We start from the raw sequence: 15,829 nt of genomic DNA, 5'->3' as shown, positions 1-15,829 counted from the left end.
TTTTAACTTAGCCCATCTGATGGAACAAAAAAGTAAAATGAGTAGTTCTTGGTTCTGTTCGATCATAGAGCCACACTAAATGTCAGCCGGTCAGCAGGTTGCGTGTTTGAGCCACAACATTTTGCATTGCTATGGAGTCAGCTAGAAAGTTTGAAAATAAGTTGCAACTAAGGATTGTGGCGGCAAACCATAAAAGTCTTGATAATTTCAAAGGGCCAATAAGCAATATAACATGACTTTGAAAGCATGGCTATTCTCCTTAGATGGTATTCTAGCATACCAGGGTATAATACAATCTCATTGCCATTGACTGTTTCAATGGTTGAGTGAGATTCATTTGTTGCGAACTTTGCCATAGCTGACATGCAGACATGTTCGCATTTTTACAACACATGTGAATATGTTCATTGGTCTCTGTGGCGCAATTGGTTAGCGCGTTCGACTGTTAATCGAAAGGTTGGTGGTTCAAGCCCACCCAGGGACGCGCTGATTTTAACTGACCACCAGGATGTCCATTAGCCCAAACCAGTAACCTTTGTTAGGCGAAAACATCGACTTTGTTTCCAAGAGTAGAAGCAGTTCATCAAGATAGAACTACTCTGTAATTTCCCTTCTAACCATGTACTCCTGCTGACTTGAGTACGGACTGTCTGAAAGAAGAGCTATCTGGTTAAAGTGCTTTCTAGAAAGTGGAAGTATTTAGGAGATTAGATATTATCCATTTCACCTTGTCTTACGATCATAACATCCAAATCGTTTTTTTCTTGAAAGCCATATTTTGCTATATTTTTTTTGCCAACACAACATTTAAGGGGGCCAAAGTGAGAGGACAGCTCCCCCCATGTCCCCTTTCCAGAACCCAGGAGATTACATACACTCAGAGATGAGTTTAAGGGTTGAAAGGAGATTATTCGGGGGGGACTGAGAGGGAGGGGACCCAAGAATTTAAATCATATGTGATTTATCATTGGGGAATGAAATACGGCTACTTTCTATCAAAATGTGAAGACATCATTGTAGAGGAGATTTATCGCAGTGGGTGTTTTGTCTGTGTTTTTTTTTTTTTAATGGTGTCTGGTATTGTTTTAATATGCCCGGCTAGCTCAGTCGGTAGAGCATGAGACTCTTAATCTCAGGGTCGTGGGTTCGAGCCCCACGTTGGGCACTATATACTTTTAACCTAGCCCATCTGATGGAACAAAAAAGTAAAATGAGTAGTTCTTGGTTCTGTTCGATCATAGAGCCACACTAAATGTCAGCCGGTCAGCAGGTTGCGTGTTTGAGCCACAACATTTTGCATTGCTATGGAGTCAGCTAGAAAGTTTGAAAATAAGTTGCAACTAAGGATTGTGGCGGCAAACCATAAAAGTCTTGATAATTTCAAAGGGCCAATAAGCAACAAAACATGACTTTGAAAGCATGGCTATTCTTCGTAGATGGTATTCTAGCATACCAGGGTATAATACAATCTCATTGCCATTGACTGTTTCAATGGTTGAGTGAGATTCATTTGTTGCGAACTTTGCCATAGCTGACATGCAGACATGTTCGCATTTTTACAACACATGTGAATATGTTCATTGGTCTCTGTGGCGCAATTGGTTAGCGCGTTCGACTGTTAATCGAAAGGTTGGTGGTTCAAGCCCACCCAGGGACGAGCTGATTTTAACTGACCACCAGGATGACCATTAGCCCAAACCAGTAACCTTTGTTAGGCGAAAACATCGACTTTGTTTCCAAGAGTAGAAGCAGTTCATCAAGATAGAACTACTCTGTAATTTCCCTTCTAACCATGTACTCCTGCTGACTTGAGTACGGACTGTCTGAAAGAAGAGCTATCTGGTTAAAGTGCTTTCTAGAAAGTGGAAGTATTTAGGAGATTAGATATTATCCATTTCACCTTGTCTTACGATCATAACATCCAAATCGTTTTTTTCTTGAAAGCCATATTTTGCCATATTTTTTTTGCCAACACAACATTTAAGGGGGCCAAAGTGAGAGGACAGCTCCCCCCATGTCCCCTTTCCAGAACCCAGGAGATTACATACACTCAGAGATGAGTTCAAGGGTTGAAAGGAGATTATTCAGGGGGGACTGAGAGGGAGGGGACCCAAGAATTTAAATCATATGTGATTTATCATTGGGGAATGAAATACGGCTACTTTCTATCAAAATGTGAAGACATCATTGTAGAGGAGATTTATCGCAGTGGGTGTTTTGTCTGTGTTTTTTTTTTTTTAATGGTGTCTGGTATTGTTTTAATATGCCCGGCTAGCTCAGTCGGTAGAGCATGAGACTCTTAACCTCAGGGTCGTGGGTTCGAGCCCCACGTTGGGCGCTATATACTTTTAACCTAGCCCATCTGATGGAACAAAAAAGTAAAATGAGTAGTTCTTGGTTCTGTTCGATCATAGAGCCACACTAAATGTCAGCCGGTCAGCAGGTTGCGTGTTTGAGCCACAACATTTTGCATTGCTATGGAGTCAGCTAGAAAGTTTGAAAATAAGTTGCAACTAAGGATTGTTGCGGCAAACCATAAAAGTCTTGATAATTTCAAAGGGCCAATAAGCTATATAACATGACTTTGAAAGCATGGCTATTCTCCTTAGATGGTATTCTAGCATACCAGGGTATAATACAATCTCATTGCCATTGACTGTTTCAATGGTTGAGTGAGATTCATTTGTTGCGAACTTTGAGATTCATTTGTTGCCAACACAACATTTAAGGGGGCCAAAGTGAGAGGACAGAGCTATCTGGTTAAAGTGCTTTCTAGAAAGTGGAAGTATTTAGGAGATTAGATATTATCCATTTCACCTTGTCTTACGATCATAACATCCAAATCGTTTTTTTCTTGAAAGCCATATTTTGCTATATTTTTTTTGCCAACACAACATTTAAGGGGGCCAAAGTGAGAGGACAGCTCCCCCCATGTCCCCTTTCCAGAACCCAGGAGATTACATACACTCAGAGATGAGTTTAAGGGTTGAAAGGAGATTATTCGGGGGGGACTGAGAGGGAGGGGACCCAAGAATTTAAATCATATGTGATTTATCATTGGGGAATGAAATACGGCTACTTTCTATCAAAATTTGAAGACATCATTGTAGAGGAGATTTAACGCAGAGGGATTTTTGTCCGTGTTTTCTTTTTTTTAAATGTTGTCTGGTATTGTCATTTATATGCCCGGCTAGCTCAGTCGGTAGAGCATGAGACTCTTAATCTCAGGGTCGTGGGTTCGAGCCCCACGTTGGGCGCTATATACTTTTAACTTAGCCCATCTGATGGAACAAAAAAGTAAAATGAGTAGTTCTTGGTTCTGTTCGATCATAGAGCCACACTAAATGTCAGCCGGTCAGCAGGTTGCGTGTTTGAGCCACAACATTTTGCATTGCTATGGAGTCAGCTAGAAAGTTTGAAAATAAGTTGCAACTAAGGATTGTGGCGGCAAACCATAAAAGTCTTGATAATTTCAAAGGGCCAATAAGCAATATAACATGACTTTGAAAGCATGGCTATTCTCCTTAGATGGTATTCTAGCATACCAGGGTATAATACAATCTCATTGCCATTGACTGTTTCAATGGTTGAGTGAGATTCATTTGTTGCGAACTTTGCCATAGCTGACATGCAGACATGTTCTCATTTTTACAACACATGTGAATATGTTCATTGGTCTCTGTGGCGCAATTGGTTAGCGCGTTCGACTGTTAATCGAAAGGTTGGTGGTTCAAGCCCACCCAGGGACGAGCTCATTTTAACTGACCACCAGGATGTCCATTAGCCCAAACCAGTAACCTTTGTTAGGCGAAAACATCGACTTTGTTTCCAAGAGTAGAAGCAGTTCATCAAGATAGAACTACTCTGTAATTTCCCTTCTAACCATGTACTCCTGCTGACTTGAGTACGGACTGTCTGAAAGAAGAGCTATCTGGTTAAAGTGCTTTCTAGAAAGTGGAAGTATTTAGGAGATTAGATATTATCCATTTCACCTTGTCTTACGATCATAACATCCAAATCGTTTTTTTTCTTGAAAGCCATATTTTGCCATATTTTTTTTGCCAACACAACATTTAAGGGGGCCAAAGTGAGAGGACAGCTCCCCCCATGTCCCCTTTCCAGAACCCAGGAGATTACATACACTCAGAGATGAGTTTAAGGGTTGAAAGGAGATTATTCAGGGGGGACTGAGAGGGAGGGGACCCAAGAATTTAAATCATATGTGATTTATCATTGGGGAATGAAATACGGCTACTTTCTATCAAAATGTGAAGACATCATTGTAGAGGAGATTTATCGCAGTGGGTGTTTTGTCTGTGTTTTTTTTTTTTTAATGGTGTCTGGTATTGTTTTAATATGCCCGGCTAGCTCAGTCGGTAGAGCATGAGACTCTTAATCTCAGGGTCGTGGGTTCGAGCCCCACGTTGGGCGCTATATACTTTTAACCTAGCCCATCTGATGGAACAAAAAAGTAAAATGAGTAGTTCTTGGTTCTGTTCGATCATAGAGCCACACTAAATGTCAGCCGGTCAGCAGGTTGCGTGTTTGAGCCACAACATTTTGCATTGCTATGGAGTCAGCTAGAAAGTTTGAAAATAAGTTGCAACTAAGGATTGTGGCGGCAAACCATAAAAGTCTTGATAATTTCAAAGGGCCAATAAGCAACAAAACATGACTTTGAAAGCATGGCTATTCTCCGTAGATGGTATTCTAGCATACCAGGGTATAATACAATCTCATTGCCATTGACTGTTTCAATGGTTGAGTGAGATTCATTTGTTGCGAACTTTGCCATAGCTGACATGCAGACATGTTCGCATTTTTACAACACATGTGAATATGTTCATTGGTCTCTGTGGCGCAATTGGTTAGCGCGTTCGACTGTTGATCGAAAGGTTGGTGGTTCAAGCCCACCCAGGGACGAGCTGATTTTAACTGACCACCAGGATGACCATTAGCCCAAACCAGTAACCTTTGTTAGGCGAAAACATCGACTTTGTTTCCAAGAGTAGAAGCAGTTCATCAAGATAGAACTACTCTGTAATTTCCCTTCTAACCATGTACTCCTGCTGACTTGAGTACGGACTGTCTGAAAGAAGAGCTATCTGGTTAAAGTGCTTTCTAGAAAGTGGAAGTATTTAGGAGATTAGATATTATCCATTTCACCTTGTCTTACGATCATAACATCCAAATCGTTTTTTTCTTGAAAGCCATATTTTGCCATATTTTTTTTGCCAACACAACATTTAAGGGGGCCAAAGTGAGAGGACAGCTCCCCCCATGTCCCCTTTCCAGAACCCAGGAGATTACATACACTCAGAGATGAGTTCAAGGGTTGAAAGGAGATTATTCAGGGGGGACTGAGAGGGAGGGGACCCAAGAATTTAAATCATATGTGATTTATCATTGGGGAATGAAATACGGCTACTTTCTATCAAAATGTGAAGACATCATTGCAGAGGAGATTTATCGCAGTGGGTGTTTTGTCTGTGTTTTTTTTTTTTTAATGGTGTCTGGTATTGTTTTAATATGCCCGGCTAGCTCAGTCGGTAGAGCATGAGACTCTTAATCTCAGGGTCGTGGGTTCGAGCCCCACGTTGGGCGCTATATACTTTTAACCTAGCCCATCTGATGGAACAAAAAAGTAAAATGAGTAGTTCTTGGTTCTGTTCGATCATAGAGCCACACTAAATGTCAGCCGGTCAGCAGGTTGCGTGTTTGAGCCACAACATTTTGCATTGCTATGGAGTCAGCTAGAAAGTTTGAAAATAAGTTGCAACTAAGGATTGTTGCGGCAAACCATAAAAGTCTTGATAATTTCAAAGGGCCAATAAGCTATATAACATGACTTTGAAAGCATGGCTATTCTCCTTAGATGGTATTCTAGCATACCAGGGTATAATACAATCTCATTGCCATTGACTGTTTCAATGGTTGAGTGAGATTCATTTGTTGCGAACTTTGAGATTCATTTGTTGCCAACACAACATTTAAGGGGGCCAAAGTGAGAGGACAGAGCTATCTGGTTAAAGTGCTTTCTAGAAAGTGGAAGTATTTAGGAGATTCGATATTATCCATTTCACCTTGTCTTACGATCATAACATCCAAATCGTTTTTTTCTTGAAAGCCATATTTTGCTATATTTTTTTTGCCCACACAACATTTAAGGGGGCCAAAGTGAGAGGACAGCTCCCCCCATGTCCCCTTTCCAGAACCCAGGAGATTACATACACTCAGAGATGAGTTCAAGGGTTGAAAGGAGATTATTCAGGGGGGACTGAGAGGGAGGGGACCCAAGAATTTAAATCATATGTGATTTATCATTGGGGAATGAAATACGGCTACTTTCTATCAAAATGTGAAGACATCATTGTAGAGGAGATTTATCGCAGTGGGTGTTTTGTCTGTGTTTTTTTTTTTTTAATGGTGTCTGGTATTGTTTTAATATGCCCGGCTAGCTCAGTCGGTAGAGCATGAGACTCTTAATCTCAGGGTCGTGGGTTCGAGCCCCACGTTGGGCGCTATATACTTTTAACCTAGCCCATCTGATGGAACAAAAAAGTAAAATGAGTAGTTCTTGGTTCTGTTCGATCATAGAGCCACAGTAAATGTCAGCCGGTCAGCAGGTTGCATGTTTGAGCCACAACATTTTGCATTGCTATGGAGTCAGCTAGAAAGTTTGAAAATAAGTTGCAACTAAGGATTGTTGCGGCAAACCATAAAAGTCTTGATAATTTCAAAGGGCCAATAAGCTATATAACATGACTTTGAAAGCATGGCTATTCTCCTTAGATGGTATTCTAGCATACCAGGGTATAATACAATCTCATTGCCATTGACTGTTTCAATGGTTGAGTGAGATTCATTTGTTGCGAACTTTGAGATTCATTTGTTGCCAACACAACATTTAAGGGGGCCAAAGTGAGAGGACAGAGCTATCTGGTTAAAGTGCTTTCTAGAAAGTGGAAGTATTTAGGAGATTAGATATTATCCATTTCACCTTGTCTTACGATCATAACATCCAAATCGTTTTTTTCTTGAAAGCCATATTTTGCTATATTTTTTTTGCCAACACAACATTTAAGGGGGCCAAAGTGAGAGGACAGCTCCCCCCATGTCCCCTTTCCAGAACCCAGGAGATTACATACACTCAGAGATGAGTTTAAGGGTTGAAAGGAGATTATTCAGGGGGGACTGAGAGGGAGGGGACCCAAGAATTTAAATCATATGTGATTTATCATTGGGGAATGAAATACGGCTACTTTCTATCAAAATGTGAAGACATCATTGTAGAGGAGATTTAACGCAGAGGGATTTTTGTCCGTGTTTTCTTTTTTTTAAATGTTGTCTGGTATTGTCATTTGTATGCCCGGCTAGCTCAGTCGGTAGAGCATGAGACTCTTAATCTCAGGGTCGTGGGTTCGAGCCCCACGTTGGGCGCTATATACTTTTAACTTAGCCCATCTGATGGAACAAAAAAGTAAAATGAGTAGTTCTTGGTTCTGTTCGATCATAGAGCCACACTAAATGTCAGCCGGTCAGCAGGTTGCGTGTTTGAGCCACAACATTTTGCATTGCTATGGAGTCAGCTAGAAAGTTTGAAAATAAGTTGCAACTAAGGATTGTGGCGGCAAACCATAAAAGTCTTGATAATTTCAAAGGGCCAATAAGCAATATAACATGACTTTGAAAGCATGGCTATTCTCCTTAGATGGTATTCTAGCATACCAGGGTATAATACAATCTCATTGCCATTGACTGTTTCAATGGTTGAGTGAGATTCATTTGTTGCGAACTTTGCCATAGCTGACATGCAGACATGTTCGCATTTTTACAACACATGTGAATATGTTCATTGGTCTCTGTGGCGCAATTGGTTAGCGCGTTCGACTGTTAATCGAAAGGTTGGTGGTTCAAGCCCACCCAGGGACGAGCTGATTTTTACTGACCACCAGGATGTCCATTAGCCCAAACCAGTAACCTTTGTTAGGCGAAAACATCGACTTTGTTTCCAAGAGTAGAAGCAGTTCATCAAGATAGAACTACTCTGTAATTTCCCTTCTAACCATGTACTCCTGCTGACTTGAGTACGGACTGTCTGAAAGAAGAGCTATCTGGTTAAAGTGCTTTCTAGAAAGTGGAAGTATTTAGGAGATTAGATATTATCCATTTCACCTTGTCTTACGATCATAACATCCAAATCGTTTTTTTCTTGAAAGCCATATTTTGCTATATTTTTTTTGCCAACACAACATTTAAGGGGGCCAAAGTGAGAGGACAGCTCCCCCCATGTCCCCTTTCCAGAACCCAGGAGATTACATACACTCAGAGATGAGTTTAAGGGTTGAAAGGAGATTATTCGGGGGGGACTGAGAGGGAGGGGACCCAAGAATTTAAATCATATGTGATTTATCATTGGGGAATGAAATACGGCTACTTTCTATCAAAATTTGAAGACATCATTGTAGAGGAGATTTAACGCAGAGGGATTTTTGTCCGTGTTTTCTTTTTTTTAAATGTTGTCTGGTATTGTCATTTATATGCCCGGCTAGCTCAGTCGGTAGAGCATGAGACTCTTAATCTCAGGGTCGTGGGTTCGAGCCCCACGTTGGGCGCTATATACTTTTAACTTAGCCCATCTGATGGAACAAAAAAGTAAAATGAGTAGTTCTTGGTTCTGTTCGATCATAGAGCCACACTAAATGTCAGCCGGTCAGCAGGTTGCGTGTTTGAGCCACAACATTTTGCATTGCTATGGAGTCAGCTAGAAAGTTTGAAAATAAGTTGCAACTAAGGATTGTGGCGGCAAACCATAAAAGTCTTGATAATTTCAAAGGGCCAATAAGCAATATAACATGACTTTGAAAGCATGGCTATTCTCCTTAGATGGTATTCTAGCATACCAGGGTATAATACAATCTCATTGCCATTGACTGTTTCAATGGTTGAGTGAGATTCATTTGTTGCGAACTTTGCCATAGCTGACATGCAGACATGTTCTCATTTTTACAACACATGTGAATATGTTCATTGGTCTCTGTGGCGCAATTGGTTAGCGCGTTCGACTGTTAATCGAAAGGTTGGTGGTTCAAGCCCACCCATGGACGAGCTGATTTTAACTGACCACCAGGATGTCCATTAGCCCAAACCAGTAACCTTTGTTAGGCGAAAACATCGACTTTGTTTCCAAGAGTAGAAGCAGTTCATCAAGATAGAACTACTCTGTAATTTCCCTTCTAACCATGTACTCCTGCTGACTTGAGTACGGACTGTCTGAAAGAAGAGCTATCTGGTTAAAGTGCTTTCTAGAAAGTGGAAGTATTTAGGAGATTAGATATTATCCATTTCACCTTGTCTTACGATCATAACATCCAAATCGTTTTTTTCTTGAAAGCCATATTTTGCCATATTTTTTTTGCCAACACAACATTTAAGGGGGCCAAAGTGAGAGGACAGCTCCCCCCATGTCCCCTTTCCAGAACCCAGGAGATTACATACACTCAGAGATGAGTTTAAGGGTTGAAAGGAGATTATTCAGGGGGGACTGAGAGGGAGGGGACCCAAGAATTTAAATCATATGTGATTTATCATTGGGGAATGAAATACGGCTACTTTCTATCAAAATGTGAAGACATCATTGTAGAGGAGATTTATCGCAGTGGGTGTTTTGTCTGTGTTTTTTTTTTTTTAATGGTGTCTGGTATTGTTTTAATATGCCCGGCTAGCTCAGTCGGTAGAGCATGAGACTCTTAATCTCAGGGTCGTGGGTTCGAGCCCCACGTTGGGCGCTATATACTTTTAACCTAGCCCATCTGATGGAACAAAAAAGTAAAATGAGTAGTTCTTGGTTCTGTTCGATCATAGAGCCACACTAAATGTCAGCCGGTCAGCAGGTTGCGTGTTTGAGCCACAACATTTTGCATTGCTATGGAGTCAGCTAGAAAGTTTGAAAATAAGTTGCAACTAAGGATTGTTGCGGCAAACCATAAAAGTCTTGATAATTTCAAAGGGCCAATAAGCTATATAACATGACTTTGAAAGCATGGCTATTCTCCTTAGATGGTATTCTAGCATACCAGGGTATAATACAATCTCATTGCCATTGACTGTTTCAATGGTTGAGTGAGATTCATTTGTTGCGAACTTTGAGATTCATTTGTTGCCAACACAACATTTAAGGGGGCCAAAGTGAGAGGACAGAGCTATCTGGTTAAAGTGCTTTCTAGAAAGTGGAAGTATTTAGGAGATTAGATATTATCCATTTCACCTTGTCTTACGATCATAACATCCAAATCGTTTTTTTCTTGAAAGCCATATTTTGCTATATTTTTTTTGCCAACACAACATTTAAGGGGGCCAAAGTGAGAGGACAGCTCCCCCCATGTCCCCTTTCCAGAACCCAGGAGATTACATACACTCAGAGATGAGTTTAAGGGTTGAAAGGAGATTATTCGGGGGGGACTGAGAGGGAGGGGACCCAAGAATTTAAATCATATGTGATTTATCATTGGGGAATGAAATACGGCTACTTTCTATCAAAATTTGAAGACATCATTGTAGAGGAGATTTAACGCAGAGGGATTTTTGTCCGTGTTTTCTTTTTTTTAAATGTTGTCTGGTATTGTCATTTGTATGCCCGGCTAGCTCAGTCGGTAGAGCATGAGACTCTTAATCTCAGGGTCGTGGGTTCGAGCCCCACGTTGGGCGCTATATACTTTTAACTTAGCCCATCTGATGGAACAAAAAAGTAAAATGAGTAGTTCTTGGTTCTGTTCGATCATAGAGCCACACTAAATGTCAGCCGGTCAGCAGGTTGCGTGTTTGAGCCACAACATTTTGCATTGCTATGGAGTCAGCTAGAAAGTTTGAAAATAAGTTGCAACTAAGGATTGTGGCGGCAAACCATAAAAGTCTTGATAATTTCAAAGGGCCAATAAGCAATATAACATGACTTTGAAAGCATGGCTATTCTCCTTAGATGGTATTCTAGCATACCAGGGTATAATACAATCTCATTGCCATTGACTGTTTCAATGGTTGAGTGAGATTCATTTGTTGCGAACTTTGCCATAGCTGACATGCAGACATGTTCGCATTTTTACAACACATGTGAATATGTTCATTGGTCTCTGTGGCGCAATTGGTTAGCGCGTTCGACTGTTAATCGAAAGGTTGGTGGTTCAAGCCCACCCAGGGACGAGCTGATTTTTACTGACCACCAGGATGTCCATTAGCCCAAACCAGTAACCTTTGTTAGGCGAAAACATCGACTTTGTTTCCAAGAGTAGAAGCAGTTCATCAAGATAGAACTACTCTGTAATTTCCCTTCTAACCATGTACTCCTGCTGACTTGAGTACGGACTGTCTGAAAGAAGAGCTATCTGGTTAAAGTGCTTTCTAGAAAGTGGAAGTATTTAGGAGATTAGATATTATCCATTTCACCTTGTCTTACGATCATAACATCCAAATCGTTTTTTTCTTGAAAGCCATATTTTGCTATATTTTTTTTGCCAACACAACATTTAAGGGGGCCAAAGTGAGAGGACAGCTCCCCCCATGTCCCCTTTCCAGAACCCAGGAGATTACATACACTCAGAGATGAGTTTAAGGGTTGAAAGGAGATTATTCGGGGGGGACTGAGAGGGAGGGGACCCAAGAATTTAAATCATATGTGATTTATCATTGGGGAATGAAATACGGCTACTTTCTATCAAAATTTGAAGACATCATTGTAGAGGAGATTTAACGCAGAGGGATTTTTGTCCGTGTTTTCTTTTTTTTAAATGTTGTCTGGTATTGTCATTTATATGCCCGGCTAGCTCAGTCGGTAGAGCATGAGACTCTTAATCTCAGGGTCGTGGGTTCGAGCCCCACGTTGGGCGCTATATACTTTTAACTTAGCCCATCTGATGGAACAAAAAAGTAAAATGAGTAGTTCTTGGTTCTGTTCGATCATAGAGCCACACTAAATGTCAGCCGGTCAGCAGGTTGCGTGTTTGAGCCACAACATTTTGCATTGCTATGGAGTCAGCTAGAAAGTTTGAAAATAAGTTGCAACTAAGGATTGTGGCGGCAAACCATAAAAGTCTTGATAATTTCAAAGGGCCAATAAGCAATATAACATGACTTTGAAAGCATGGCTATTCTCCTTAGATGGTATTCTAGCATACCAGGGTATAATACAATCTCATTGCCATTGACTGTTTCAATGGTTGAGTGAGATTCAGTTGTTGCGAACTTTGCCATAGCTGACATGCAGACATGTTCTCATTTTTACAACACATGTGAATATGTTCATTGGTCTCTGTGGCGCAATTGGTTAGCGCGTTCGACTGTTAATCGAAAGGTTGGTGGTTCAAGCCCACCCATGGACGAGCTGATTTTAACTGACCACCAGGATGTCCATTAGCCCAAACCAGTAACCTTTGTTAGGCGAAAACATCGACTTTGTTTCCAAGAGTAGAAGCAGTTCATCAAGATAGAACTACTCTGTAATTTCCCTTCTAACCATGTACTCCTGCTGACTTGAGTACGGACTGTCTGAAAGAAGAGCTATCTGGTTAAAGTGCTTTCTAGAAAGTGGAAGTATTTAGGAGATTAGATATTATCCATTTCACCTTGTCTTACGATCATAACATCCAAATCGTTTTTTTCTTGAAAGCCATATTTTGCCATATTTTTTTTGCCAACACAACATTTAAGGGGGCCAAAGTGAGAGGACAGCTCCCCCCATGTCCCCTTTCCAGAACCCAGGAGATTACATACACTCAGAGATGAGTTTAAGGGTTGAAAGGAGATTATTCAGGGGGGACTGAGAGGGAGGGGACCCAAGAATTTAAATCATATGTGATTTATCATTGGGGAATGAAATACGGCTACTTTCTATCAAAATGTGAAGACATCATTGTAGAGGAGATTTATCGCAGTGGGTGTTTTGTCTGTGTTTTTTTTTTTTTAATGGTGTCTGGTATTGTTTTAATATGCTCGGCTAGCTCAGTCGGTAGAGCATGAGACTCTTAATCTCAGGGTCGTGGGTTCGAGCCCCACGTTGGGCGCTATATACTTTTAACCTAGCCCATCTGATGGAACAAAAAAGTAAAATGAGTAGTTCTTGGTTCTGTTCGATCATAGAGCCACACTAAATGTCAGCCGGTCAGCAGGTTGCGTGTTTGAGCCACAACATTTTGCATTGCTATGGAGTCAGCTAGAAAGTTTGAAAATAAGTTGCAACTAAGGATTGTGGCGGCAAACCATAAAAGTCTTGATAATTTCAAAGGGCCAATAAGCTATATAACATGACTTTGAAAGCATGGCTATTCTCCTTAGATGGTATTCTAGCATACCAGGGTATAATACAATCTCATTGCCATTGACTGTTTCAATGGTTGAGTGAGATTCATTTGTTGCGAACTTTGAGATTCATTTGTTGCCAACACAACATTTAAGGGGGCCAAAGTGAGAGGACAGAGCTATCTGGTTAAAGTGCTTTCTAGAAAGTGGAAGTATTTAGGAGATTAGATATTATCCATTTCACCTTGTTTTACGATCATAACATCCAAATCGTTTTTTTCTTGAAAGCCATATTTTGCTATATTTTTTTTGCCAACACAACATTTAAGGGGGCCAAAGTGAGAGGACAGCTCCCCCCATGTCCCCTTTCCAGAACCCAGGAGATTACATACACTCAGAGATGAGTTTAAGGGTTGAAAGGAGATTATTCGGGGGGGACTGAGAGGGAGGGGACCCAAGAATTTAAATCATATGTGATTTATCATTGGGGAATGAAATACGGCTACTTTCTATCAAAATTTGAAGACATCATTGTAGAGGAGATTTAACGCAGAGGGATTTTTGTCCGTGTTTTCTTTTTTTTAAATGTTGTCTGGTATTGTCATTTGTATGCCCGGCTAGCTCAGTCGGTAGAGCATGAGACTCTTAATCTCAGGGTCGTGGGTTCGAGCCCCACGTTGGGCGCTATATACTTTTAACTTAGCCCATCTGATGGAACAAAAAAGTAAAATGAGTAGTTCTTGGTTCTGTTCGATCATAGAGCCACACTAAATGTCAGCCGGTCAGCAGGTTGCGTGTTTGAGCCACAACATTTTGCATTGCTATGGAGTCAGCTAGAAAGTTTGAAAATAAGTTGCAACTAAGGATTGTGGCGGCAAACCATAAAAGTCTTGATAATTTCAAAGGGCCAATAAGCAATATAACATGACTTTGAAAGCATGGCTATTCTCCTTAGATGGTATTCTAGCATACCAGGGTATAATACAATCTCATTGCCATTGACTGTTTCAATGGTTGAGTGAGATTCATTTGTTGCGAACTTTGCCATAGCTGACATGCAGACATGTTCGCATTTTTACAACACATGTGAATATGTTCATTGGTCTCTGTGGCGCAATTGGTTAGCGCGTTCGACTTTTAATCGAAAGGTTGGTGGTTCAAGCCCACCCAGGGACGAGCTGATTTTAACTGACCACCAGGATGTCCATTAGCCCAAACCAGTAACCTTTGTTAGGCGAAAACATCGACTTTGTTTCCAAGAGTAGAAGCAGTTCATCAAGATAGAACTACTCTGTCATTTCCCTTCTAACCATGTACTCCTGCTGACTTGAGTACGGACTGTCTGAAAGAAGAGCTATCTGGTTAAAGTGCTTTCTAGAAAGTGGAAGTATTTAGGAGATTAGATATTATCCATTTCACCTTGTCTTACGATCATAACATCCAAATCGTTTTTTTCTTGAAAGCCATATTTTGCTATATTTTTTTTGCCAACACAACATTTAAGGGGGCCAAAGTGAGAGGACAGCTCCCCCCATGTCCCCTTTCCAGAACCCAGGAGATTACATACACTCAGAGATGAGTTTAAGGGTTGAAAGGAGATTATTCAGGGGGGACTGAGAGGGAGGGGACCCAAGAATTTAAATCATATGTGATTTATCATTGGGGAATGAAATACGGCTACTTTCTATCAAAATGTGAAGACATCATTGTAGAGGAGATTTATCGCAGTGGGTGTTTTGTCTGTGTTTTTTTTTTTTTAATGGTGTCTGGTATTGTTTCAATATGCCCGGCTAGCTCAGTCGGTAGAGCATGAGACTCTTAATCTCAGGGTCGTGGGTTCGAGCCCCACGTTGGGCGCTATATACTTTTAACTTAGCCCATCTGATGGAACAAAAAAGTAAAATGAGTAGTTCTTGGTTCTGTTCGATCATAGAGCCACACTAAATGTCAGCCGGTCAGCAGGTTGCGTGTTTGAGCCACAACATTTTGCATTGCTATGGAGTCAGCTAGAAAGTTTGAAAATAAGTTGCAACTAAGGATTGTGGCGGCAAACCATAAAAGTCTTGATAATTTCAAAGGGCCAATAAGCAATATAACATGACTTTGAAAGCATGGCTATTCTCCTTAGATGGTATTCTAGCATACCAGGGTATAATACAATCTCATTGCCATTGACTGTTTCAATGGTTGAGTGAGATTCATTTGTTGCGAACTTTGCCATAGCTGACATGCAGACATGTTCGCATTTTTACAACACATGTGAATATGTTCATTGGTCTCTGTGGCGCAATTGGTTAGCGCGTTCGACTGTTAATCGAAAGGTTGGTGGTTCAAGCCCACCCAGGGACGAGCTGATTTTAACTGACCACCAGGATGTCCATTAGCCCAAACCAGTAACCTTTGTTAGGCGAAAACATCGACTTTGTTTCCAAGAGTAGAAGCAGTTCATCAAGATAGAACTACTCTGTAATTTCCCTTCTAACCATGTACTCCTGCTGACTTGAGTACGGACTGTCTGAAAGAAGAGCTATCTGGTTAA

At 40.8% G+C, this 15,829-nt stretch overlaps 24 non-coding genes across 24 annotated transcripts; all 24 read left to right on the top strand.

The window, feature by feature from the left end:
- Positions 1-410: 410 nt before the first annotated feature.
- Positions 411-484, top strand: trnan-guu (transfer RNA asparagine (anticodon GUU)). The gene has a single exon. It is a non-coding gene; the product is annotated as a tRNA-Asn (tRNA).
- Positions 485-1,092: 608 nt separating this feature from the next.
- Positions 1,093-1,165, top strand: trnak-cuu (transfer RNA lysine (anticodon CUU)). The gene has a single exon. It is a non-coding gene; the product is annotated as a tRNA-Lys (tRNA).
- Positions 1,166-1,583: 418 nt separating this feature from the next.
- On the top strand, positions 1,584-1,657 carry trnan-guu (transfer RNA asparagine (anticodon GUU)). The gene has a single exon. It is a non-coding gene; the product is annotated as a tRNA-Asn (tRNA).
- A 608-nt stretch (positions 1,658-2,265) lies between these two features.
- On the top strand, positions 2,266-2,338 carry trnak-cuu (transfer RNA lysine (anticodon CUU)). The gene has a single exon. It is a non-coding gene; the product is annotated as a tRNA-Lys (tRNA).
- Positions 2,339-3,184: 846 nt separating this feature from the next.
- On the top strand, positions 3,185-3,257 carry trnak-cuu (transfer RNA lysine (anticodon CUU)). Its single transcript has one exon. It is a non-coding gene; the product is annotated as a tRNA-Lys (tRNA).
- A 418-nt stretch (positions 3,258-3,675) lies between these two features.
- On the top strand, positions 3,676-3,749 carry trnan-guu (transfer RNA asparagine (anticodon GUU)). The gene has a single exon. It is a non-coding gene; the product is annotated as a tRNA-Asn (tRNA).
- Positions 3,750-4,358: 609 nt separating this feature from the next.
- trnak-cuu (transfer RNA lysine (anticodon CUU)) lies at positions 4,359-4,431 on the top strand. The gene has a single exon. It is a non-coding gene; the product is annotated as a tRNA-Lys (tRNA).
- Positions 4,432-4,849: 418 nt separating this feature from the next.
- trnan-guu (transfer RNA asparagine (anticodon GUU)) lies at positions 4,850-4,923 on the top strand. The gene has a single exon. It is a non-coding gene; the product is annotated as a tRNA-Asn (tRNA).
- Positions 4,924-5,531: 608 nt separating this feature from the next.
- trnak-cuu (transfer RNA lysine (anticodon CUU)) lies at positions 5,532-5,604 on the top strand. Its single transcript has one exon. It is a non-coding gene; the product is annotated as a tRNA-Lys (tRNA).
- Positions 5,605-6,448: 844 nt separating this feature from the next.
- On the top strand, positions 6,449-6,521 carry trnak-cuu (transfer RNA lysine (anticodon CUU)). The gene has a single exon. It is a non-coding gene; the product is annotated as a tRNA-Lys (tRNA).
- An 846-nt stretch (positions 6,522-7,367) lies between these two features.
- trnak-cuu (transfer RNA lysine (anticodon CUU)) lies at positions 7,368-7,440 on the top strand. Its single transcript has one exon. It is a non-coding gene; the product is annotated as a tRNA-Lys (tRNA).
- A 418-nt stretch (positions 7,441-7,858) lies between these two features.
- trnan-guu (transfer RNA asparagine (anticodon GUU)) lies at positions 7,859-7,932 on the top strand. Its single transcript has one exon. It is a non-coding gene; the product is annotated as a tRNA-Asn (tRNA).
- Positions 7,933-8,542: 610 nt separating this feature from the next.
- Positions 8,543-8,615, top strand: trnak-cuu (transfer RNA lysine (anticodon CUU)). Its single transcript has one exon. It is a non-coding gene; the product is annotated as a tRNA-Lys (tRNA).
- A 418-nt stretch (positions 8,616-9,033) lies between these two features.
- Positions 9,034-9,107, top strand: trnan-guu (transfer RNA asparagine (anticodon GUU)). The gene has a single exon. It is a non-coding gene; the product is annotated as a tRNA-Asn (tRNA).
- Positions 9,108-9,715: 608 nt separating this feature from the next.
- On the top strand, positions 9,716-9,788 carry trnak-cuu (transfer RNA lysine (anticodon CUU)). The gene has a single exon. It is a non-coding gene; the product is annotated as a tRNA-Lys (tRNA).
- Positions 9,789-10,634: 846 nt separating this feature from the next.
- Positions 10,635-10,707, top strand: trnak-cuu (transfer RNA lysine (anticodon CUU)). The gene has a single exon. It is a non-coding gene; the product is annotated as a tRNA-Lys (tRNA).
- A 418-nt stretch (positions 10,708-11,125) lies between these two features.
- Positions 11,126-11,199, top strand: trnan-guu (transfer RNA asparagine (anticodon GUU)). The gene has a single exon. It is a non-coding gene; the product is annotated as a tRNA-Asn (tRNA).
- A 610-nt stretch (positions 11,200-11,809) lies between these two features.
- trnak-cuu (transfer RNA lysine (anticodon CUU)) lies at positions 11,810-11,882 on the top strand. The gene has a single exon. It is a non-coding gene; the product is annotated as a tRNA-Lys (tRNA).
- A 418-nt stretch (positions 11,883-12,300) lies between these two features.
- Positions 12,301-12,374, top strand: trnan-guu (transfer RNA asparagine (anticodon GUU)). The gene has a single exon. It is a non-coding gene; the product is annotated as a tRNA-Asn (tRNA).
- Positions 12,375-12,982: 608 nt separating this feature from the next.
- trnak-cuu (transfer RNA lysine (anticodon CUU)) lies at positions 12,983-13,055 on the top strand. The gene has a single exon. It is a non-coding gene; the product is annotated as a tRNA-Lys (tRNA).
- An 846-nt stretch (positions 13,056-13,901) lies between these two features.
- Positions 13,902-13,974, top strand: trnak-cuu (transfer RNA lysine (anticodon CUU)). The gene has a single exon. It is a non-coding gene; the product is annotated as a tRNA-Lys (tRNA).
- Positions 13,975-14,392: 418 nt separating this feature from the next.
- trnak-uuu (transfer RNA lysine (anticodon UUU)) lies at positions 14,393-14,466 on the top strand. The gene has a single exon. It is a non-coding gene; the product is annotated as a tRNA-Lys (tRNA).
- Positions 14,467-15,074: 608 nt separating this feature from the next.
- Positions 15,075-15,147, top strand: trnak-cuu (transfer RNA lysine (anticodon CUU)). The gene has a single exon. It is a non-coding gene; the product is annotated as a tRNA-Lys (tRNA).
- Positions 15,148-15,565: 418 nt separating this feature from the next.
- On the top strand, positions 15,566-15,639 carry trnan-guu (transfer RNA asparagine (anticodon GUU)). The gene has a single exon. It is a non-coding gene; the product is annotated as a tRNA-Asn (tRNA).
- The last annotated feature ends 190 nt before the right edge of the window (positions 15,640-15,829 follow it).

The sequence above is a fragment of the Gadus morhua genome, chromosome 17, assembly GCF_902167405.1.
Source record: "Gadus morhua chromosome 17, gadMor3.0, whole genome shotgun sequence".
Taxonomy (NCBI): Eukaryota; Metazoa; Chordata; class Actinopteri; order Gadiformes; family Gadidae; genus Gadus; species Gadus morhua.
The sequence above is the reverse complement of the archived record's forward strand: the minus strand, read 5'-3'. Positions and strand labels throughout refer to the sequence as shown.